The 25,614-nt window shown below is 40.5% G+C and overlaps 1 long non-coding RNA gene across 1 annotated transcript in view; it reads left to right on the top strand.

Annotated features, from left to right (window-relative positions):
- The window catches only part of LOC309662139, a 165,446-nt gene that overhangs the window by 59,288 nt on the left and 80,544 nt on the right, over nucleotides 1–25,614 (top strand). The window lies entirely within an intron of this gene.

Genomic DNA, 25,614 nt, shown 5'->3' with positions numbered 1-25,614 from the left:
CAACCCCCGAGGAAAAGTAAAATAATTAATAATGAATTTTAACAGATGGCACTGTAGCTAAAATGTGTGCAGTAGGAAGAAGAAGGGACTGGTACTCGGGGAGATAATTCTGAGGCAGTTTATTTTTCTTGGTGTGTTGCATAACTGAAAGACTCTTTCATGATGGACTTTGAAGAAATCCTCTTAGTTTAAAGCCTCAGATAGGAACTCACAAGTGGGCTTCTTTAACCACAGACTCTGAACTCTATCTCTTGGTTTTTCTATAGGAAAATATCAGTAAGGATTTAAAAAAAAGATGATTAGAAAAATTCATTTTCTGACACAAGTTGTTTTAAGAGAATGTGGAGAAACTGGGTTCTGACTGAGGAAGACCAATGTCTTATCACTCTCACAAACTTGAAAAGTTTCCTGAGGTACCAGGAGCCTGAGTAGAATAACTGTAGTTTTGCTTATCAGTCACTGTTCAGTAATGAAAGTAGATGTGTTTTAATGTGTCATGATAATTATTTGCTGGAAATTTTTCCTGGAAGGTTGTCTGGTGTGTGTGTGTAAAGAGATGAAAAAACTCTGGGATCTAGGCACCATTATTGAATTAAAAATTATCAGAAAGATAAGAGACTTTGCTTACAGGTAAAGACAATATAGTCTCTTCTTTTGATTCTTTGTATACCCAAAATATAACAGAGAGAAATGGGGGAGGCTCAGGGAATGTGGCTGGAAACACAGAATGCAATATGGACAGAATATTATTTTATGATTTGCTTTTAAACTCAACAAATATTTAACAAGTCCTGAGTGTGACTCCGGCTCTCATTCGGAGAGTCCAAAACTTACACAAGAGTTCTTGTTTATTGACTCTGAAAGCAAGAAATTGAAAACATTTTGTATAAACTGATTTTAAGAGTGTGCTTTGTAATGTCTTCCAATGTTGAGTTAGAAGGGGACAGAGTACCTTGGCCTTCAGGTTTAAACAGTTTAGATTTCTTACTTCTTTTTCCATTTCTTTCTTTCTGTCCCTAGAAACATCTGGGTAGTTAACAGAAATCCTTCAGTCTTCTCTGAATGTGACAGAGTTTGCGTCTCAGTTGATCAGAAAATCGAGCTGTGCTAATAATAGTGGGGACAACCTTGGTGGGGGTGATTTGTACAAAGGTCTCTGGAGGTTAGTACAAGTCTCAGGGTGGGGACCCATTCACCTCTGTGGAAGCTGCTTCTAAGACATCTCTGAGGAAAGGAGAATGAAAGATTCAGGCAGAGCTAGTATCTGGATCAAGAGAGTACATGCAGAGGGGGAACTGGGGTTTGGATCTCATGCCTGTTGCTGAGGGAACTGGCATCTGGTTTCAGAAGTACCTAAAGGATCAGAGATAAAAAACTAGGAAAACCTGCTTGTGCCTTGATATTGTATATTACACTTATAAAACTTAGGAAGGTTTTGGAGAGCACCTCAGAACATCTATATTATTACTTTACAGGTCAGGAAACTGAGGATAAATTTAGAGTTTGGCCTAGAACCTAGATCTACTGGAAGATTTCACTTTGCAATGCAGAATTAGGATTAAAGGAGTGTAACATTCAATAAAGTGTTTCTGCATATATTGTACCCGGTTAAGATTGGCAATTATGTTCTAACTAAAATCAGTGGAAGAAAAATAAACTCAAACAATTTCAGCATTTGAAAACCTTATATGTGGGAGTTCAAATGATAACAAGATCTCTAGAGAACAAGAGGCCATAGAAAAACAAGGAGTAAACAGTTGTCTGAACTTCTCATATTGCTCAAATTCAGGCTGATGCTTGATTGCTGGACCCAAGCAGGGATTCTGGGAGTTCTGGATGAGTGTGGGTGTGGAGCCAGGCTTAACACAAGTCTGTACAATGAGGAGCTGAGAGAGGTCAGGAATTTAATATCCTTGGGTGATACTGAGTTTGAGAGCCCATGCAGACAGAATACACTAAAGCAGCTAACTGACGATATTGGTCTGAGCAGTAGAAATTGAATATGAGGCAACTGACTGAAAACTTGGTACAGCAGAACAAGAAAGCCTAGGTTTGCTGGAAGACTATGAGTTGATTATGGGTTGACATTCTAGGGACTTTCAAAGACAAGCCTAATGCCACACCTGAAGGTGGGGAGGGAAATCTTAATGGTACTAAACCAGTTTGGACCCCTTGTGACTGTTTAGAGGAAGCTGAGTCATGAGATGGAGAATATTGATAGAATAGGTGTCCTGGGGTTTGCTTTGATGCCTGACTTAGGAAAATGCCCTCTGGCCCCCTGTGCAGGTGCGGGTCAGGGCAGTTAGAGTACAAGATGCTGATTGGGAAGAACTGTTGACTGTACCTTTTTTATTTAGACAATATTCATCAAGCACCAATTTGGTACCAGCCACTGGAGATGCAACTGTGAGCATGGCAGACAGGCTGCCTGTCTTCATAATGCTTATTATATTTAGAAAAAGGCAATAAGCAAGTAGATATAGGAATAAAAGTAAGTCCAAATGTGCTATGAAAGAAATAAACAATAGGGTAACACATAATGGAAGAGATTCTTAAAGTAGGTAGTTTGAGAAGACCTATCTGATGAGGGGATGTTTAAACTGATGAGAAATATCTACCTATTCAGAGAACTGATGAAAAGCATTCTAGGCAGAGGAAAGAGTGAAAACAATAAAAGAAACTGAGGAAGGAAATGTTTCAAGGAACTGTCTAGGAACTGTCAAAAGACCATGTTACTACAGCGGAGTTTGCATGGGGCAGAATGGCATGAGGTGAATTTGGAGGCATAGGCAGAGAGGGGACCATGTAGGGCATTATGTGTCTTGGTAAGTGTGGAAGCCAAGATAGTGCTCAGTGATACTCCTTTCACATGTTGTACTAGGATTGGTCTGTGTGAGCAATAGAATATGGTGACATCTGAGATTAGGTTATGAATAATAACATGGGCTGCATTTTGGGTGTGTGTTCTCCCTCTATTTCTCTTGTTCTTATTCTCTCTTTCTTGGATCATCTGCTCTGGGGAAAACCAGCTGCCATCTTGTGAACAATCTTGTGAAGAGGCTCACATGTAGCCTCTTGTCTACAGCCACATCAGGAAGCATGGAAGTGGATCCTCCAGTCCCAGTCAAGCCATCAGATCACTGCAGCTCCAGTCAACAACTTGACTGCATCTCATAAGCTTATGCTGTGCTGGAACCACTGAGCAAACCACTTCCAGATTTCTGACCCTTAGAAACTGTGTGAGATAATAAATTGTTGTTTCAAAATGCTAAATTTGAGGTCATTTGTTATGTAGCAACAGGATCTTATATAGTAAGGAATTTGAGTTTATCTAAATACAATGCCTTTATTTATTTATTTATTTATTTATTTATTTTTAACATCTTTATTGAAGTATAATTGCCTTACAATGGTGTGTTAGCTTCTGCTTTATAACAAAGTGAATCAGTTATACATATACAATATGTTCCCATTTCTCTTCCCTCTTGCATCTCCCTCCCTCCCACCCTCCCCATCCCATCCCTCTAGGTGGTCACAAAGCACCGAGCTGATCTCCCTGTGCTATGCGGCTACTTCCCACTAGCTATCTATTTTACATTTGGTAGTGTATATATGTCCATGACACTCGCTTACCCTGTCACATCTCACCCCACCCCCTCCCCATATCCTCAAGTCCATTCTGTAGTAGGTCTGTGTCTTTATTCCCGTCTTGCCACTAGGTTCTTCATGGCCTTTTTTTTTTTTTTTTTTTCCCTTAGATTCCGTATATATGTGTTAGCATACTGTATTTGTTTTTCTCTTTCTGACTTACTTCACTCTGTATGACAGACTCTAACTCCATCCACCTCATTACAAATACCTCCATTTCATTTCTTTTTATGGCTGAGTAATATTCCATTGTATATATGTGCCACATCTTCTTTATCCATTCATCTGTCGATGGACATTTAGATTGCTTCCATGTCCTGGCTATTGTAAATAGAGCTGCAATGAACATTTTGGTACATGACTCTTTTTGACCTATGGTTTTCACAGGGTATATGCCCAGTAGTGGGATTGCTGGGTCGTACGGTAGTTCTATTTGTAGTTTTTTAAGGAACCTCCATACTGTTCTCCATAGTGTCTGTATCAATTTACATTCCCACCAACAGTGCAAGAGTGTTCCCTTTCCTCCACACCCTCTCCAGCATTTATTGTTTCTAGATTTTTTGATGATGGCCATTCTGACCGGTGTGAGATGATATCTCATTGTAGTTTTGATTTGCATTTCTCTAATGATTAATGATGTTGAGCATTCTTTCATGTGTCTGTAGGCCATCTGTATATCTTCTTTGGAGAAATGTCTATTTAGGTCTTCGGCCCATTTTTGGATTGGGTTGTTCGTTTTTTTGTTATTGAGCTGCATGAGCTGCTTGTAAATCTTGGAGATTAATCCTTTGTCAGTTGCTTCATTTGCAAATATTTTCTCCCATTCTGAGGGTTGTCTTTTGGTCTTGTTTATGGTTTCCTTTGCTGTGCAAAAGCTTTTAAGTTTCATTAGGTCCCATTTGTTTATTTGTGTTCTTATTTCCATTTCTCTGGGAGCTGGGTCAAAAAGAATCTTGCTGTGATGTATGTCATAGAGTGTTCTGCCTATGTTTTCCTCTAAGAGTTTGATAGTGTCTGCCCTTACACTTAGGTCTTTAATCCATTTTGAGTTTATTTTTGTGCATGGTGTCAGGGAGTGTTCTAATTTCATACTTTTACATGTACCTGTCCAATTTTCCCAGCACCACTTATTGAAGAGGCTGTCTTTTCTCCACTGTATATGCTTGCCTCCTTTATCAAAAATAAGGTGCCCATATGTGTGTGGGTTTATCTCTGGGCTTTCTATCCTGTTCCATTGATCTATATTTCTGTTTTTGTGCCAGTACCAAACTGTCTTGATTACTGAAGCTTTGTAATATAGTCTGAAGTCAGGGAGCCTGATTCCCCCAGCTCCATTTTTCGTTCTCAAGATTGCTTTGGCTATTCGGGGTCTTTTGTGTTTCCATACAAATTGTGAAATTTTTTGTTCTAGTTCTGTGAAAAATGCCAGTGGTAGTTTGATAGGGATTGCATTGAATCTGTAGATTGCTTTGGGTAGTAGAGTCATTTTCACAATGTTGATTCTTCCAATCCAGGAACATGGTATATCTCTCCATCTATTTGTATCATCTTTAATTTCTTTCATCAGTGTCTTATAATTTTCTGCATACAGGTCTTTTGTCTCCTTAGGTAGGTTTATTCCTAGATATTTTATTCTTTTTGTTGCAGTGGTAAATGGGAGTGTTTTCTTAATTTCACTTTCAGATTTTTCGTCATTAGTGTATAGAAATGCAAGAGATTTCTGTGCATTAATTTTGTATCCTGCTACTTTACCAAATTCATTGATTAGCTCTAGGAGTTTTCTGGTAGCATCTTTAGGATTCTCTATGTATAGTATCATGTCATCTGCAAATAGTGACAGCTTTACTTCTTCTTTTCCGATTTGGATTCCTTTTATTTCTTTTTCTTCTCTGATTGCTGTGGCTAACACTTCCAAAACTATGTTGAATAATAGTGGTGAGAGTGGGCAACCTTGTCTTGTTCCCGATCTTAGTGGAAATGGTTTCAGTTTTTCACCATTGAGGACAATGTTGGCTGTGGGTTTGTCATATATGGCCTTTATTATGTTGAGGAAAGTTCCCTCTATGCCTACTTTCTGCAGGGCTTTTATCATAAATGGGTGTTGAATTTTGTCGAAAGCTTTCTCTGCATCTATTGAGATGATCATATGGTTTTTCTCCTTCAATTTGTTAATATGATGTATCACATTGATTGATTTGCGTATATTGAAGAATCCTTGGATTCCTGGGATAAACCCCACTTGATCATGGTGTATGATCCTTTTAATGTGCTGTTGGATTCTGTTTGCTAGTATTTTGTTGAGGATTTTTGCATCTATGTTCATCAGTGATATTGGCCTGTAGTTTTCTTTCTTTGTGACATCTTTGTCTGGTTTTGGTATCAGGGTGATGGTGGCCTCGTAGAATGAGTTTGGGAGTGTTCCTCCCTCTGCAATATTTTGGAAGAGTTTGAGAAGGATAGGTGTTAGCTCTTCTCTAAATGTTTGATAGAATTCGCCTGTGAAGCCATCTGGTCCTGGGCTTTTGTTTGTTGGAAGGTTTTTAATCACAGTTTCAATTTCAGTGCTTGTGATTGGTCTGTTCATATTTTCTATTTCTTCCTGGTTCAGTCTTGGCAGTTTGTGCATTTCTAAGAATCTGTCCATTTCTTCCAGGTTGTCCATTTTATTGGCATAGAGTTGCTTGTAGTAATCTCTCATGATCTTTTGTATTTCTGCAGTGTCAGTGGTTACTTCTCCTTTTTCATTTCTAATTCTATTGATCTGAGTCTTCTCCCTTTTTCTCTTGATGAGTCTGGCTAATGGTTTATCAATTTTGTTTATCTTCTCAAAGAACCAGCTTTTAGTTTCATTGATTTTTGCTATTGTTTCCTTCATTTCTTTTTCATTTATTTCTGACCTGATCTTTATAATTTCTTTCCTTCTGCTGGCTTTGGGGTTTTTTTGTTCTTCTTTCTCTAATTGCTTTAGGTGCAAGGTTAGGTTGTTTATTCAAGATGTTTCCTGTTTCTTGAGGTAGGCTTGTATTGCTATAAACTTCCCTCTTAGCACTGCTTTTGCTGCGTCCCATAGGTTTTGGGTCGTCGTATCGCCATTGTCATTTGTTTCTAGGTATTTTTTGATTTCCCCTTTGATTTCTTCAGTGATCACTTCGTTATTAAGTAATGTATTGTGTAGCCTCCATGTGTTTGTATTTTTTACAGATCTTTTCCTGTAATTGATATCTAGTCTCATAGCGTTGTGGTCGGAAAAGATACTTGATACGATTTCAATTTTCTTAAATTTACCAAGGCTTGATTTGTGACCCAAGATATGATCTATCCTGGAGAATGTTCCATGAGCACTTGAGAAAAATGTGTATTCTGTTGTTTTTGGGTGGAATGTCCTATAAATATCAATTAAGTCCATCTTGTTTAATGTATCATTTAAAGCTTGTGTTTCCTTATTTATTTTCATTTTGGATGATCTGTCCATTGGTGAGAGTGGGGTGTTAAAGTCCCCTACTATGATTGTGTTGCTGTCGATTTCCCCTTTTATGGCTGTTAGTATTTGCCTTATGTATTGAGGTGCTCCTATGTTGGGTGCATAAATATTTACAATTGTTATACCTTCCTCTTGGATCGATCCCTTGATCATTATATAGTGTCCTTCTTTGTCTCTTGTAATAGTCTTTATTTTAAAGTCTATTTTGTCTGATATGAGAATTGCTACTCCAGCTTTCTTTTGATTTCCATTTGCATGGAATATCTTTTTCCATCCCCTCACTTTCAGTCTATATGTGTCTCTAGGTCTGAAGTGGGTCTCTTGTAGACAGCATATATATGGGTCTTGTTTTTGTATCCATTCAGCCAGCCTGTGTCTTTTGGTGGGAGCATTTAATCCATTTACATTCAAGGTAATTATCGATATGTATGTTCCTATTCCCATTTTCTTAAATGTTTTGGGTTTGTTATTGTAGGTGTTTTTCTTCTCTTGTGTTTCTTGCCTAGAGAAGTTCCTTTAGCATTTGTTGTAAAGCTGGTTTGGTGGTGCTGAACTCTCTCAGCTTTTGCTTTTCTGTAAAGATTTTAATTTCTCCATCGAATCTGAATGAGATCCTTGCTGGGTAGTGTAATCTTGGTTGTAGGTTTTTCTCCTTCATCACTTTAAGTATATCCTGCCACTCCCTTCTGGCTTGCAGAGTTTCTGCTGAAAGATCAGATGTTAACCTTATGGGGATTCCCTTGTGTGTTATTTGTTTTTTTTCCCTTGCTGCCTTTAATATGTTTTCCTTATATTTAATTTTTGACAGTTTGATTAATATGTGTCTTGGTGTGTTTCTCCTTGGGTTTATCCTGTATGGGACTCTCTGTGCTTCCAGGACTTGATTAACTATTTCCTTTCCCATATTAGGGAAGTTTTCAACTATAATCTCTTCAAATATCTTCTCAGTCCCTTTCTTTTTCTCTTCTTCTTCTGGGACCCCTATAATTCGAATGTTGGTGCGTTTAATTTTGTCCCAGAGGTCTCTGATACTGTCCTCAGTTCTCTTTATTCTTTTTTCTTTATCCTGCTCTGCAGTAGTTATTTCCACCATTTTATCTTCCAGGTCACTTATCCTTTCTTCTGCCTCAGTTATTCTGCTATTGATCCCATCTAGAGTATTTTTAATTTCATTTATTGTGTTTTTCATCATTGCTTGGTTCCTCTTTAGTTCTTCTACGTCCTTGTTAAATGTTTCTTGCATTTTGTCTATTCTATTTCCAAGATTTTGGATCATCCTTACTATCATTATTCTGAATTCTTTTTCAGGTAGACTACCTATTTCCTCTTCATTTGTTAAGTCTGGTATGTTCTGACCCTGCTCCTTCATCTGCTGTGTGTTTTTCTGTCGTCTCATTTTGCTTATCTTACTGTGTTTGGGGTCTCCTTTTCACAGGCTGCAGGTTCGTAGTTCCTGTTGTTTTTGGTATCTGTCCCCAGTGGCTAAGGTTGGTTCAGTGGGTTGTGTAGGCTTCCTGGTGGAGGGAACTAGTGCCTGAGCTCTGGTGGATGAGGTTGGATCTTGTCTTTCTGGTGGGCACGTCCACATCTGGTGGTATGTTTTGGGGTGTCTGTGGCCTTATTATGATTTTAGGCAGCCTCTGCTAATGGATGGGGCTGTGTTCCTGTCTTGCTAGTTGTTTGGCATAGGGTGTCCAGCACTGTAGCTTGCTGGTCGTTGAGTGAAGCTGGGTCTTGATGTTGAGATGGAGATCTCTGAGAGATTTTTGCCGTTTGGTATTACGTGGAGCTGGGAGGTCTCTTGTGGACCAGTGTCCTGAAGTTGGCTCTCCCACCTCAGAGGCACGGCCCTGATGCCTGGCTGGAGCACCAAGAGCCTTTCGTCCACACGGCTCAGAGTAAAAGGGAGAAAAAATAGAAAGAAAGAAAGAAAGAAAGAGGCTATAATATAGTGAAGTAAAATAAGGCTATTGTAAAGCAAAGCTATACAGACAAAATCGCACCCAGAAGCATATACATATACACTCACAAATAAAAGGAAAAGGGGAAAAATTAATATATCCTGCTCCCAAAGTCCACCTCCTGAATTTGGGATGATTCGTTGTCTATTCAGGTATTCAACAGATGCAGGCACATCAAGTTGTTTGTGGAGTTTTAATCCGCTGCTTCTAAGGCTGCTGGGAGAGATTTCCCCTTATCTTCCCTGTTCGCACAGTTCCTGGGGTTCAGCTTTGGATTTGGACCCGCCTCTGCGTGTAGGTCGCCTGAGGGCGTCTATTCCCCGCACAGACAGGACGGGGTTAAAGGAGCAGCTGCTTCGGGGGCTCTGGCTCACTCAGGCCGCGGGGAGGGAGGTGTACAGAGGAGGCGGGGTGAGCCTGCGGCGGCCGAGGCCGGCGTGACGTTGCACCAGCCTGAGGCGGGCAGTGCGTTCTCCCGGGGAACTTGTCCCCGGATCACGGGACGCTGGCCGTGGCGGGCTGCACAGGCTCCCGGGAGGGGCGGTGTGGAGAGTGACCTGTGCTCACACACAGGCTTTTTGGAGGCGGCAGCAGCAGCCCCAGCGTCTCACGCCCGTCTCTGGGGTCCGTGTTGATCGCCGCGGCTCGCGCCTTTCTCTGGAGTTCGTTTAGGCGGCACTCTGAATCCCCTCTCCTTGCACTCAGCGAAACAAAGAGGCAAGAAAAAGTCTCTTGCCTCTTCGGCAGCTGCAGACCTTTTCCCGGTCTCCCTCCCAGCCAGCTGTGGTGCGCTAACCCCTTCAGGCTGTGTTCACGCCGCCAGCCCCAGTCCTCTCCCTGCGATCCAACCGAAACCGAAACCCGAGCCTCAGCTCCCAGCCCCGCCCGCCGAGCAGACAAGCCTCTCGGGCTGGTGAGTGCTGCTCGGCGCCGAGCCTCTGTGCGGGAGTCTCTCCGTTTTTTCCTCTGCGCCCCTGTTGCTGTGGGGTTTGCGCTGATCGCCGCGGCTCGCGCCCTTCTCTGGAGTTCGTTTAGGCGGCGCTCTGAATCCCCTCTCCTTGCGCGCCGCGAAACAAAGAGGCAAGAAAAAGTCTCTTGCCTCTTCGGCAGCTGCAGACTTTTTCCCAGTCTCCCTCCCAGCCAGCTGTTGTGCGCTAATCCCTTCAGGCTGTGTTCACGCCGCCAGCCTCAGTCCTCTCCCTGCGATCCAACCGAAGCCGAGCCTCAGCTCCCAGCCCCGCCCGCCCCGGCGGGGGAGCAGACAAGCCTCTCGGGTTGCTGAGTGCTGCTCGGCGCCGATCCTCTGTGCGGGAATCTCTCCGTTTTTCCCTCTGCGCCCCTGTTGCTGTGGGATCCGCGCTGGTAGCTGCGGCTCACGCCCGTCTCTGAAGTTCGTTTAGGTGGCGCTCTGAATCCCCTCTCCTCGCGCACCAGGAAACAAAGAGGGAAGAAAAAGTCTCTTGCCTCTTCGGCAGCTGCAGACTTTTTCCCGGACTCCCTCCCGGCTAGCTGTGGTGCACTAACCCCTTCAGGCTGTGTTCACGCCGCCAACCCCAGTCCTCTCCCTGCGATCCGACCGAAGCCGAGCCTCAGCTCCCAGCCCCGCCCGCCCCGGCGGCTGAGCAGACAAGCCTCTCGGGCTGGAGAGTGCTGGTCGGCACCGCTCCTCCGTGCGGGAACCTCTCCGCTTTGCCCTCCGCACCCCTGTGGCTGCGCTCTCCTCCGTGGCTCCGAAGCTTCCCCCCTCTGCCACCCGCAGTCTCTGCCCGCGAAGGGGCTTCCTAGTGCGTGGAAATCTTTCCTCCTTCACGGCTCCCTCCCACTGGTGCAGGTGCCGTCCCTATTCTTTTGTCTCTGTTATTTCTTTTTTCTTTTGCCCTACCCAAGTATGGGGGGAGTTTCTTGCCTTTTTGGAGGTCGGACGTTTTCTGCCAGCGTTCAGTGGGTGTTCTGTAGGAGCAGTTCCACGTGTAGATGTATTTCTACTGTATCTGTGGGAAGGAAGGTGATCTCCGCGTCTTACTCTTCCGCCATCTTCCCGAGGCCCCCCACAATGCCTTTTTGAGCCAAGGGAAAGAGAGGGTCCTGGCGACTCTCACTGGCTTGGAGGTTGACCAGTTAACCTCTTGAGATTGCTGTTCGGTGACTGTTTGCTGGACTGCTTCCCTGTAGACAATGATATATTCAGTCTTCTTGTGTTTAGGACGCAAGTACCAACAGAATGAAGAAGTCATCCTATTTGCAGTTGCCTTGAAAACCAAGATAGAACTACATTTAGTTCTGCTTTAATAAAATAGTGTTCCTCTCTTCAGTTACAGACTGAGAAAGGACATTTAGAGTATTGATGTCTACTCTAATTCAATCCAACGAGCATTTGTAGAGTAACTTTGAAGAACAGTTCCGTGTTCAGCATTGTGAGGCAAGGACTTTGACTGGAGTAACAGTTCCTGTACTCTAGTTACTCACCATCTAGGGTGGAGATAGATTATTTTAGGCTCTGTGCAAATTGGCGGCATCTCTCTTCTCTTAACCAGATGGCAATTGATTCCTACTGATAACAAGGAGACTAAAATTGCAGAACACCAAAAGACAGACTAGTCTAAGGGTTTTCCCTTTCTTTGTTTCCTAGCAAACGCAAGTACTATTCATATTGTTTCCTGACCTATATAGAAACTGGAACTTTCTTCTGTCTGAAGAGTGTTGGGCCCAGGAGTTGATAAGGCTTTCCTGTTGTTAAGGTGAGTGCTGAGGGGGTTAATCTGAAGCTTTTAACCAAGTCCACATAGAGGTAACTGGTGACTTATCTAAGACCATGGATGTTCTTACCCCCTTTGCTGCTTCATTCAAAGCACAGAAACTTTGAGTTTATCCTGACTCCCAATCACTGTCTTATATTCTCATATTTAGGACGTTGAGAGAGACAATCTTTTCCCTAATTTTACATATCCATAAAGAGCAAGCAATCATAGTTTTAAAAAAAAGGAAGCTTGACCATCTACATGTATCTCTGCTGCAGACACTCTCTCTCTTAACAGTATACAGAGGCCTTTGCATTTCTTCCTTCAGAAAAATGGACAATTGACATTGTCCTTTAATTCCTGTGATCTCCAGGAGAAGCAAAACCCTTTGCCTGCCATTGACAGGGAGGCATCAGGCTGATCGTAGGAATTTTTTCCCAAGGGCTTCCTAAAACACAAACACACCCAGAACGAACACTACTATAAGATAAACTTGACAGGTGTGCCATTGGAGGCTCATATTTCAAGGTGACTTTGAGATTTGGGGACCTTATTTTGGAGTTCTGAGCAGTCTTAATAAGCAGGTTCATCATCTCAGTGAAGAAGGAGGTCAGCTGGGTGCACCAATGTGGAACTGATTGGCTAAATTTCCAATGGCCATAGAATGATCCAGCAACAGCCTGATGCTGGGAGGACAGAAACAGCTGTATCCAAGCTGCACTGAAATCTGTCTCTAATTACATCCACCCAATAAAAGCTTGGTTATTTACCACTGGAGAAGGGTTCATAGTGGCACTTACTCTTTCATCCTTCTAAATAATTTTGCCAGTTTTTTTTCTTCCCCTAGGTTTTAGGTGCCAAATGTTTAGAGAACACATTTCCAGAAAGTCCTATTTCTTGCCTGGCAACAATGTAAAATCATCTAGTAATTGTGAATGCTAAGGGGATGTTTACTACTTGAAAAGAGAGCCAACCTGTTCACCAGGGCATTACTGTTATCTGTGTTGTTGTCCTAGGAAGATAGAGCAGCCAAAGTTCTTCATTTATCTGATGGCAGGCAGCCCAGGTTAACTGTATGTTTCTGAGTTAGTCCTAGTGATTGCCATTGGATACAGGTTTCCACAGATCCATCGTGGATAATGTATTACTCCATTAGCACTGGGAGTGAAATTAACAGGTCAATAAAGGTCTCATATAGTGCTTTGTATGCCAATGTCAGCCCACACATAGCATGATACTGGTAGCCATTAAGCATTAACCATTAAGCCATTAAGCATTAAGCATTAATCCATTGTGCTCATTTTCAGTCTTGTCAGTGTTACGTTCCTAAACAGAAGTGTTACCATGACACACGGGGACTGTACTGTTTTCTGAAGCCTCAGTCTTAGTCCAACCAACTGCCTGGCTGTAATTTGAAAAATGACATTTAGCAGTTTCTGTATAACAGAGTGGTTACTCTGATTAGCTTTGGGACCAGGCAGACTTGGTTTTTTAAATGTTGTGAGCATGAGTACCTTAATCTTACGGAGCCTTGGTTTCTGTCATGTACCTAGTGGGAGTAATAATACAAATAAATAAAAGGGTAATGCCTTTTCACCATTCCTGGTTCCAAGGGAGATATGCTTCCGGCTTTGATAATATATGCAAAATGCTTAGAATGTCTAGTGTACGTTAGATATTCAATAAGTGGTTGTTATCATTATTGGAAGAAATTCTGAGCCCCTGTTAACTAATAGGGAAATTGAAGGGTGGCTGATATCTCTGCTTACTCTATGAATTCTTTGTGAGAGCAGGGATAAATTTTCTAGTTCTTGATTTCCTATCTGATGTGGTTTTCATAACCCTTATTTGTCTTAGATGGTTTACACTGAGAAGATCTGTGTAGGAGGCATTTTTTGCAGATTTTATGTTAACAAAATAAATAGACCAAATTTCTTCTTTTTCTCTCAAAATAAGCACTTTGCATAGCCCAACCCACTCACTCCATCCTTTCTCAAGCCACGCAGGCCTGCCCTTCACTGTTACTCCTCTTAAGACTGAAGACTTGTCAGCGGGCATCTGGTGATCTCAAATGCTCTAGTTTTCCTCCATTAGGAAAGAATCCCAAGAAATATAATTAAAAAGAACATAGGAACAAAACACAGAATATAGTTCTTTCTTTTTCAGTTTGCTGCTTGATTCCTTTTAAATTCACTAAATGTATTGGTAAATCTGAGAAATAGGTGACTGGGTTCCATTTCCCTTCCCAATCTGGATCAACTGGCAATGACTTTCTGGAGCACTTTCTTCTGAAGTCTTCTTTCTGATGGTGTGTTTAGGTTCAACAGTGAAAAATTATAATGGTCAACTTAAAGTGAGTCCTATGAGTGCTTAAAATGAAGGGGATATTTGCTATCCTTGTCTTAAGATTTCAGGTTAATGGCAATGGTAGAAAATCTTTTAGAACGGGAGTCATTGTTGACTCATCTTGATTTATCCTAACATACATTTGGTGTTTTGCATTTTGTTTCTCAAACTTATTTATTTATTCAGCAAATATTTGTTGAGTGCCTACAACATTCTAGGAATCTGACTATTCAACTGGAAAAGTGGGTTCCACTGACAATGTACAGCGTGTACCAAGTTCTGTAGCTTACCATCCACTTGTTCTATCTCTTCCTCTGTCTTTCATTTGTTATTGTCTCAGTTCAGGCCCTCATTATCATGACCTGAGCTGTATCATTATGGTTTTCTAGGGAAAGAGGAAACCTCTCCATTCTACCTACTGCACAGGTGACCAAGGTCTTGAAACACTTATGAATTCTCCCAAGGGAGGGATGAAGCAATGGTGAGAGAAAAGAGAGAGAGAGAGAGAGCGAGCTCAAGGAGAGACATAAGGTAGAAGCAAGTGGATAAGTACTGTCACCGAGAAATTACTGGGAGAAAAAAAGATACTTATTTGAAGATAGTTTTCAATTAAGCACAGACATCAAGAAAGGCAAATTTTCTCTGTCTTGAATTTTGTCATATAGACACATGCTTTTTTTTTGGTCTTTCTTTGTAAGCTGTAACAGCTAACAACTAAGTCTCCTAAATGATATCCTAGCCATCATATTGCCCCATTCATTCCATCCATCCCATGTTTCTAGAAACATTTTTCTAAAATGTACATCTCCAGCTCTCTTATTCCTCTGCTTAAAATCCTTTGATGGCTCCCATTACCCACAGTAGAAGTTCTTTGTAAGGACTTATCAGTGCATTAGGATAGTTTGTGAAGTGTGAACTGAATGTCTGCTACTAATACTTTAATTTTTAATGTGAATTTTGCAGTGTTGATCTCCAATATCTTTCCTCAATGGAATAGAAAGAAATGAGTTCGTGTGTAATCTTTTTCTATGTCATGGGATACATCATGTGGCAACTGCCAGCAATGATTGTGATGATGTCATTGTTATTTCACTCAAATTCCAGGGATATGTGTCCTGAATTTCATCATCAATTGTCATAGATTTTACAGTAGAAAAGACTCTAACCCACCAAATAATGTCCAAATTCCATAAAGATTATATAATATTCTATTTATCTCTTTAGACAAATCTTCGAGAGTACCACACCCCCGTCTACTTGTTCAATGTACTCTCTCTCTGAAATATTTTTCACCCTCCCCCTCAATCAATTTGGTAAGTGCCTCAAATATTTTAAGATCACAGTTCATTCAAACATTACTTCCTCTCTGAAGTCTACCTTGATACTCCCTCCCCGCCTCTAGTAGAATTGAGTGCTTATACAATTGCACAAAAACTGGAAGTACGAGGTCTTTTCCTTGTGCATCCCTCTCTTTTCATTTCATCAGGTCCCAGTAGAAAGTATCTATTGCATGAGTCAGGATACCTCAGGGCCTGCTATGGGAACAAACAACCCCAGAGTCTCAGTGGGCTGCAACAACAAAGGTCTATTTACTGCTCATGCTCTGTGTCTATCATGGATTGCCTGGGGTCTCTTTCTGCACCATCATTCAGAGACTCAGCATGAGTGAGCAGCCCCCATCTTAAAAATAACTGGTATTGTGCCAGAGAGAAAAGAGAAGATTACGCATAAGTCATCAAATCCCAATGTTACTTGTATTCCTGATCTATTAATTATAACTGTTAAAATGATTCCATCCAAACATAAAGAAGCCAGGAAGTGCAAGACTACCTTGTGCATGTGTGGCAGAGAGACAGAAATATTAGGTGAATAGCACTATTTATGACCATATATGCCCCAAATAAAACCACTCATGGTTATCCCCTGGAGTTCTGAAAGGGGCCTGTTTTCCTGGGCGTGTTCATACGACATATCTGGATGCAACTGACATGTCCTTAACAATGAGAAGGGAAGAGTGGTGGTTGGGTAGATAACCAACAGTGTCTCTCATACATTATTCCTTCAACTCCTGCATCTAACTTCTGGGGTTGGAAGGGTCTAGGAGCTCCACAGAGCACACCATATTTTCAGTTCCATGGAGAGCCATGTTGCCCTGGAACAAATAGACTGCCATATATTTCTCTAGCAAAGATGGGTTTATTCGTGATTATCACAGAATTTCAATTCAGGGTCTGCAACCATGGTGAACCATGTGTGAATCCCTCCATCGCCAGGAAAAGAGAATGCTTTTATAGAGGAGAAAAGGAAGTTAGGAGGGCTCTAGTAAACAGAGTCCATGGCTTTTCATTGCTATGGCTGAGTTCTTGCCAGGAAAGGAGTCTTTCTTCTTCCTGTTAAACACTGCTACCATTGCAGGGCATGAGAGCTCCCCCTTCTGGTCTCCCAACTCTATTTAATTGAGATTTCTGTTTATAAAATTTTTACAGTCATGATAGGCTTTGCATAGCTGAAACCTCTGTGAACCATTGTTTTGGGAACTTCCTATATAAAATCTACCTACAGTCCAACAACCCTATGAGCTAGGCATTATTTTCCAGATGGGGAAACAGAAGACCAGAGAGGATGAATATCTTGCTCAAGGTCACAGAGCTAAAATGTGGTGGAACCAAATTTAATACCAGCCTGCCTTGTGACTCTGGAACTCTTGCTCTTTTCTTTATTTCCACAGCATCTTACATGAAACCCCTGGAATTATATGAACCTCTTTTAAAGTTAAACATATTTTTAATCTGTACCCACTATCATCTGAGGGTACTCTAATTTTGTCATCTGCTATGTAAACCACATTTCTTTTTGTTTTAAACATTTCTCTATCTACAGTTTTAAGAGAGGGTGTCAAGGGTTTATCTTCTTACACAGTCCTATTCTGACAACATAAGGGCATTTTGCAGTGACAGTGTGCTTTAATTCAGAGAAATGGATGGCACAGTGATTCTTCTGCAGTAGGAGATTTATACTTATTTCCTCCTCTCTGTTAACAGGATTTATTCATAGGCCCTGAACAACACATGCCAAAGGCTGCATTTTTTCCTCTCCCCAACCTCCAAAAGAGTCATTAATATTTAATAAATAATCATTGTTATGACTTGAAATGCTTGGTATAAACAGATCAAACAAGGCAATCAGTTTTTATTTCTTAAAGTAATGAAAGTTAGTTAGTTTATTGTGTCTCTTTCAGAGAGTTTGGGTGGGGTTTCAACCACAACGATATCACTTTATTATGAATATTAGTTGAATAGACTGAAATTAACATTTGATGACTTCGTTGATATCTGACATTTTTTTCATAGGCAGACTCTAATAAAGCAGTCAGTTAGAGCTATTAGACATATTTTAGGAGGATTTTTTGATGCATATCTTCACTTAGATTATGAAATTTAAATCATTGCTGCTATCAGTGTGAATACTAATGTTATAGCCTGCCAGATGGAAACCTTTCATAAATTTTCACTTTTCTCTTACAGTCAGCTGTAAATCTTAAGTAAATGACTTCTAGGGTAAACTATGTTGATGTCAGCTTTAATGCCTTATGTCCACACTGATTTCAATGTCATAAGTACCTGGAAGGCAGGCAACTCTTAATTAAATGTCATTCTCTTTTTCCATTATTGAACTAGAGCAGAGTGCAGACTCTGCTGGCATTGTCTATGGCTTACTGTTGAATAGCTCAGCTCCTGCTTTGTCACAAGTGGGTTCTTTGGAGCTATTTTAAATGCTTTGGTGTCTGTCATGCAGTTTCTCCTCTTAACTAAAACTGTCTCCCTCAGTGTGTCTTTCAGATAGTAAAACACTGTTTCCTTAGTCCTTTGTTCTCCATTTTGACAAAATACAATCCGTAGATTCTTGCCTCATATTAACAATTTTTTTTTCCTTCGGAAATTGATATTTTAGTTCTCTTCAGAGTGCTAATCTCTATATGAGGACTACACTGCATAAAACTTCCTTTTTCCCTATGGGGATATATCAGTATTCAGACCAAATCTTCCAAAGGACTTGTCTTACCAATTGTAAGAAGCTTCTGGTAACTCGTGGTTACTTATCACTTACATTTCTTGTGGAGTTTTTTCCTTTAAATTGCTTTTTCAAACAGAGCCAAACTTTGAGAGGTATTATCCCTTTTTTTTTTTTTTTTAAACAAAACAGGGGACAAAACAAAATAAAGTTAAAGATTGTTCAAATTTTCTCATCTTTGGAAACCCAAAGGAGAAAGATGATAAAAAAAACGCAACAAAAATATTTAGGTGAGTCAATAAATATTCCTGGTAGAAATCTTAGAAGTCCTACAGGGAAGACAACTTTTTACAGTTATTGAGTTATTGTCTCACCAGTTGTTTATTTATTTATTTGTTTTGCCATTAAACCTACGAACCCAGTGATAAATGTGCTTCCTTTGTTGTTACAATGTAATATATTGAGCTTTCCTTGAAGCTTCATTAAAATTATATCTAAAGCTCCGATTATAAGAAAATGATTAATAATACAATAACATGGAGTAACTTCTCTGTGGAGCTGTTTGGAGTTGTGGGCTTTTTTACCAGCCCCATCATCTGTTTTGTTCTCTGCTTCTACCCACCCAGGGAAATAAATGTCTGTCATCATTTTTTTCAACAAGCAACAAGAACTATCTTTCTGTAGAAACAAAGGCACTGACAAAACATTCTACATCATTAAAATAATTTTCCAACATAGTTTCAATAATTAGTGTATTTCAGTTTCAACAACTGTAATTAAACCTGACCTTTAAGCTAATTATGTCTTGACATTTATGATTTTAAACTGGCTTTCCCTGTGGTGATGGTATGTTATATTAAGGTTCTAATGAATAGTTTTGTAGTATTTACCTGTTGTTAGAGGGTCTCTGTTGGGGCTTGGGGGGGACCACTTCACTCAGCATCTTGTCACTGGAGACATAATGATGTCACTCTGAAAGAGAATTATCTGCCACAATATCAGGCTGTTACTGAATTTCTGTAAGAGTGTTTTGATATAATTACAGGTACAACAAAATCCTTGCTGGAAATTTTCAAAATAGGTAAAAAATTACCTCAGAGTTTGAGTCAGTGTTGATAAAGTGGGCTTTCTTGGGGTCTAGTAATTGGTGGCAGGTAAGTAGGATGAAGCTTCCTAGCTGCCATGAGAGAAAAGTTGTGTCAAAGAATCTGGAAGGGAGGAGAAACCAAGATGGCAGGCTTGTCTTCTTGGCTCTCATTAACATTGAGCAGTAGTGGAGTTTTCCCCTTTTTTTTATCCTATCCTAGGGTACTTCCAGCTCAATTTTTTTTCCTTCTTGATAATAATAACATAGCTAACATTTATCAAGCACTTACTATGTGTCAGGTACTGTGTTAAATACTCTACATATATTATCTTAGAATTTTAACAGCCCTATGAGGAAGGGGATACTCTAGCATCTAGCACTGTCAACCCAAAGTCCTTTTTTCAAGTGTTTTTTGTTGTTGTTGTTTTGAGCTATAGAGGTTGACTCAGTGTTTAATGTCTTTTTTAATTTTTTAAATTTTCATTGTGTTAGTTTATACTGTACAGCAAAGTGAATCAGCTATACATATACATATATCCCCTCTTTTTTGGATTTCCTTCTCATTTAGGTCACCACAGAGCACTGAGTAGACTTCCCTGCGCTATACAGTAGGTTCTCATTATTTATCTATTTTATACACAGTATCAACAGTTTATATATGGGGATGTCAATCCCGATCTCCCAATTCATCCCACCACCAACCCCTTTCCCCCTTGGTATCCATACATTTGTTCTCTATGTCTGTGTCTCTATTTCTGCTTTGTAAATAAGATCATCTATACCATTTTTTTCAGATTCCATATATATGCATTAATATATGATATTTGTTTTTCTCTTTCTGACTTACTTCACTCTGTATGACAGTCTCTCGGTCCACTCACATCTCTACAAATGACCCAATTTCATTCCTGTTTATGGCTGAGTAATATTCCATGTATAGATGTACCACCTTTTCTTTATCCATTCCTCTGTTTTTTGTTTTTTTCTTTATTTATTTTTATTTTATTTTATTTTTAAAAATTTTAACATCTTTATTGGAGTATAATTGCTTTACAATGGTCTGTTAGTTTCTGCTGTATCACAAAGTGAATCAGCTATACATATACATATATCCCCATATCGCCTCCCTCTTGCACCTCCCTCCCACCCTCCCTATCCCACCCCTCTAGGTGGTCACAAAGCACTGAGCTGATCTCCCTGTGCTATGCAGCTGCTTCCCACTAGCTATCTATTTTACATTTGGTAGTATATATAAGTCCATGTCACTCTCTCACTTTGTCCCAGCTTACCCTTCCCCCTCCCTGTGTCCTCAAGTCCATTCTCTACATCTGCATCTTTATTCCTGTCCTGCCCCTAGGTTCTTCAGAAACTTTAAAAGAAAATTTTTTTTTAGATTCCATATATATGTGTTTGTTAGCATACAGTATTTGTTTTTCTCTTTCTGACTTACTTCACTCTGTATGACAGACTCTAGGTCCATCCACGTCACTACAAATAACTCAATTTCGTTTCTTTTTATGGCTGAGTAATATTCCATTGTATATATGTGCCATATCTTCTTTATCCATTCATCTGTTGATGGACCCTTAGGTTGCTTCCATGTCCTGGCTACTGTAAATAGAGCTGCAATGAACATTGTGGTACATGACTCTTTTTGAATTATGGTTTTCTCAGGGTATATGCCCAGTAGTGGGATTGCTGGGTCCTATGGTAATTCTATTTTCAGTTTTTTAAGGAATCTCCATACTGTTCTCCATACTGGCTGTATCAATTTACATTCCCACTGACATTGCAAAAGGGTTCCCTTTTCTCCACACCCTCTCCAGCATTTATTATTTGTAGATTTTTTGATGATGGCCATTCTGACCGGTGTGAGATGATACCTCATTGTAGTTTTGATTTGCATTTCTCTAATGATTAGTGATGTTGAGCATCCTTTCATGTGTTTGTTGGCAATCTGTATATCTTCTTTGGAGAAATGTCTATTTAGGTCTTCTGTCCATTTTTGGATTGGGTGGTTTGTTTTTTGAAATTGAGCTGCATGAGCTGCTTGTATATTTTAGAGATTAATCCCTTGTCAGTTGCTTCATTTGCAAATATTTTCTCCCATTCTGAGGGTTGTCTTTTCATGTTGTTTATGGTTTCCTTTGCTGTGCAAAAGCTTTTAAGTTTCATTAGGCCCCATTTGTTTATTTTTGTTTTTATTTCCATTTCTCTAGGAGGTGGGTCAAAAAGGATCTTGCAGTGATTTATGTCATAGAGTGTTCTGCCTGTGTTTTTCTCTAAGAGTTTTAAAGCGTCTGACCTTACATTTAGGTCTTTAATCCATTTTGAGTTTATTTTTGTGTATGGCGTTAGGGAGTGTTCTAATTTCATTCTTTTACATGTAGCTGTCCAGTTTTCCCAGAACCACTTATTGAAGAGGCTCTCTTTTCTCCATTGTATATTCTTGCCTCCTTTATCAAAAATAAGGTGACCATATGTGCATGGATTTATCTTTGGGCTTTCTATCCTATTCCATTGATCTATATTTCTGTTTTTGTGCCAGTACCATACTGCCTTGATTACTGTAGCTTTGTAGTATACTCTGAAGTAGAGGAGCCTGATTCCTCCAGCTCTGTTTTTCTTTCTCAAGATTGCTTTGGCTATTCAGGGTCTTTTATGTTTCCATACAAATTGTGAAATTTTTTGTTCTAGTTCTGTGAAAAATGCCAGTGGTAGTTTGATAGGGATTGCATTGAATCTGTAGATTGCTTTGGGTAGTAGAGTCATTTTCACAATGTTGATTCTTCCAATCCAGGAACATGGTATATCTCTCCATCTGTTTGTATCATCTTTAATTTCTTTCATCAGTGTCTTATAGTTTTCTGCATACAGGTCTTTTGTGTCCTTAGGTAGGTTTATTCCTGGGTATTTTATTCTTTTTGTTGCAATGGTAAATGGGGGTGTTTCCTTAATTTCTCTTTCAGATTTTTCATCATTAGTGTATAGGAATGCAAGAGATTTCTGTGCATTCATTTTGTATCCTGCTACTTTACCAAATTCATTGGTTAGCTCTAGTAGTTTTCTGGTAGTATCTTTAGGATTCCCTATGTATGGTATCATGTCATCTGCAAACAGTGACAGCTTTACTTCTTTTCCGATTTGGGTTCCTTTTATTTCTTTTTCTTTGATTGCTGTGGCTAAAACTTCCAAAAGTATGTTGAATAATAGTGGTGAGAGTGGACAACCTTGTCTTGTTCCTGATCTTAGAGGAAATGGTTTCAGTTTTTCACCATTGAGAACGATGGCTGTAGGTTTGTCATATATGGCCATTATTATGTTGAGGTAAGTTCCCTCTATTCCTACTTTCTGGAGAGTTTTTATCATAAATGGGTGTTGAATTTTGTTGAAAGCTTTTCCTGGATCTACTGTGATTATCATATGGTTTTTCTCTTTCAATTTGTTAATATGGTGTATCACATTGATTTGCATATATTGAAGAATCCTTGCATTCCTGGGATAAACCCCACTTGATCATGGTGTATGATCCTTTAAATGTGCTGCCGGATTCTGTTTGCTAGTATTCCGTTGAGGATTTTTGTATCTATGTTCATCAGTGATATTGGCCTGTAGTTTTCTTTCTTTGTGTCATCTTTGTCTGGTTTGGTATCAGGGTGATGGTGGCCCTGTAGAATGAGTTTGGGAGTGTTCCTCCCTCAGCTGTATTTTGGAAGATCCATTCCTCTGTTGATGGACATGTAGGTTTTTTGTTTTTTGGCCATGCTGCGTGACTTGCAGGATCTTCCCTGACCAGGGATCGAACCCGTGCCCCCTGCAGTGGAAGCGCAGAGTCATAACCACTGGGCCACCAGGGAAGTCCCTCTTCAAGTGTTAAATGCCAATACTTGGTGAAGCCAGATAATATTTTGAAGTATTAATGTCTGTGTATCTTTTATTCCCACTTTCTTTATATGATCATCTCACCCCACTTCCCCACCTCACCCTGTAATGAGAGGCATACACATTGCTTTTAGGAACCACAAGAAACAGTCAAGTCTGATTTTCTGACCTCCAAAGTGGGTCCTAAGGAAGCAGAGCTATAACCAGAAAACTGGAGAGAGGATAGCATAAGAACTAGAAAGTCGGTCTGTTCCTCTCCTCACCTCACTAAAGGCAGGCCTCTGCATGAAGGAGAGGAGCAGGGAGGATAGGTGATCTTAGTAGGGGGGAAGTAGGAGGGAGATGAGTGAATGGGGGAAGGTGGTGTAAACCAGGTAGAGAGATGGTATGGGGCAAAGAATAGGAATAGCCAAGCAGATCACAAGAGAGTACCCTGGAACCCAGCCATCATAGGCAGACCACTTGTTGTCAGTGGAGAGCATGGTTGGCCTTCCATATCCATGGGCTCTGCATCTGCAGAGTCAAGAAACCTCAGGTCAAAAATATTCAGAAAAAAAATTCCAGAAAGTTCCCCCAAACAAAACTTGGATTTACTGCATGCTGACAACCAGTTACATAGCATTTCCATTGTATTTACAACTATTTACATAACATTTATACTGTTTTAGGCAGTATAAGGAATCTAGAGATGATTTAAAGTATATGGGAGGATGTGAATGAGGTTATATGCAAATAATATGCCATTTTATATAAGGGACTTGAGCATCTGCAGATTTTGGTATCCATAGGGTGTCCTAGAACTGATCCCTGGCAGTTGCTGTTAATGTTCATCTACAGGTGGGCAGAGAAACCATGCTAGTAAGGCTATTAGTCTCATTGCCCTTGTGAGATGTGTACTTTTCATGGAGAGTTCCCTGTAGGTAGCTCATGGATTGTCCAGAAGGAAGACACCTGTTATGAGACCTTACTGAGGCCGTCTAACTGCTCTGGGGGAACATCCACATTTTTCCGTGGCCTGAGACATACATAAGAGTTCCAAAATACAGAATAGAGGCCATTATACCCAGGGAGACAGAGATGCTGTGGAAATAAAAGTCAAGCTTCATGCTTGGATGGGACAAGATGGAGAGGGAACCCTCTCCTACTACATGAATTGCGATTGAAGTTCCCACTAGATAGTTATTTTTAACTGAATAATTTTGATAAACAACTACACAAAAACTATTTTTCTTCAAGATTCACCCAGTGGCTCTCTAACGGTGGGATTAGAGGCAGAGGGATACTTGTGTTCAAAAGGCATTCTAAACTTCCCTTAGATTAGATTCGATGTGTTTCTTCCTGTTTGCATAATATGAAGATGAATCTGCTTTCTAGGCAGGACCATGAAAACACCAGAAAGTAAGACATGTGCTTCACCACATGTGATGCAAAGGAATAGGTTAGATCTGGTGAGTCCACTGACTGAGCAGGGGGTGTGGGCTTGGGAAGTAGGATCAATAGGCTAAAGGGAAGCAGGCAGATAGGAAGTGGTTGAAAAAATAGGATGTAAATTTTGCCAAAGCTACTCTAATTTCAGAATTGTTTGGCAGTCTTATTTAGTACCATGTTCCTGAAGATGTGGAGCCCCTGTTGTGGACTGTAATAAGCCAAGTGTGCTTTAAATCACTAACCAAGTTAGTTACTAAGCAAGTTAGTAACTAAGTTGCTAGAACATTGGGTGAAGAGGTCTTGGCCTTTGCCTCATTTTGGGTAGGTTTCAGTCAATGTCATTTAGCTTCATTGTGCTCAGTTCATCTGCCCTGGAGGGAACTGATGGATGGTTGGTTAGCTAAACTACCAGCAGTGAGAAAGGAAGAGAACAGTGATTAGAAGAACGTTAAAGAGTTCAAATCAACAGCTGTTGGGATTTCAGATCAGCCCCAGGGCTTGTCTTAGCCCAGGGGTTGGTGGTGGTGTCAGGCATCACTTATGGCTTGCCTACCTCACTAGAGTGCGAGTGCTGCGAAGTCAAGGGCAACTGTTAGTTTTGTTTGGGTTTGTTTTGTTTTTTCATTTGCAATGCCTGAAACCAGTCATGAATGCTTCTGGTTGAGTAAGTCTAGCTTTTGGAAAATATTTGCCCTTTCATGAAAGGGCCGTCCATGTGTGGCCACTCGCTCCATTGTTCTAATCACCATCTCTCTGTTCCAGTCCCTGAGAGGAGTCAGCTTAATGAGTATGGAGGTTGCAGACTCCAAGAGAGTCAGCTCCTTGGTGTTTGGGAATCTCCTGCTCCCATCAGCACGTGAACAAGGTGGTGTCAGCTGGCTGATGACCCCCTGGGGCACATACTGTGACAAAGGACCCCAGACCACGCCTGCTGTTGGCTTACAGAGGAACTAGGTGGATGGACCGGTGGTTCATTTGTTCTCCCTCTGGGGCAGCTTCTGTAGAAATGGGTCTTCTGTACAACAGCACCTC

The sequence above is a fragment of the Balaenoptera physalus genome (genome assembly GCF_965194825.1).
Source record: "Balaenoptera physalus genome assembly, chromosome: 5".
Classification (NCBI taxonomy): domain Eukaryota; kingdom Metazoa; phylum Chordata; class Mammalia; order Artiodactyla; family Balaenopteridae; genus Balaenoptera; species Balaenoptera physalus.
Note: the sequence above shows the minus strand (reverse complement) of the source record. Positions and strands in the feature narration are given on the sequence as shown.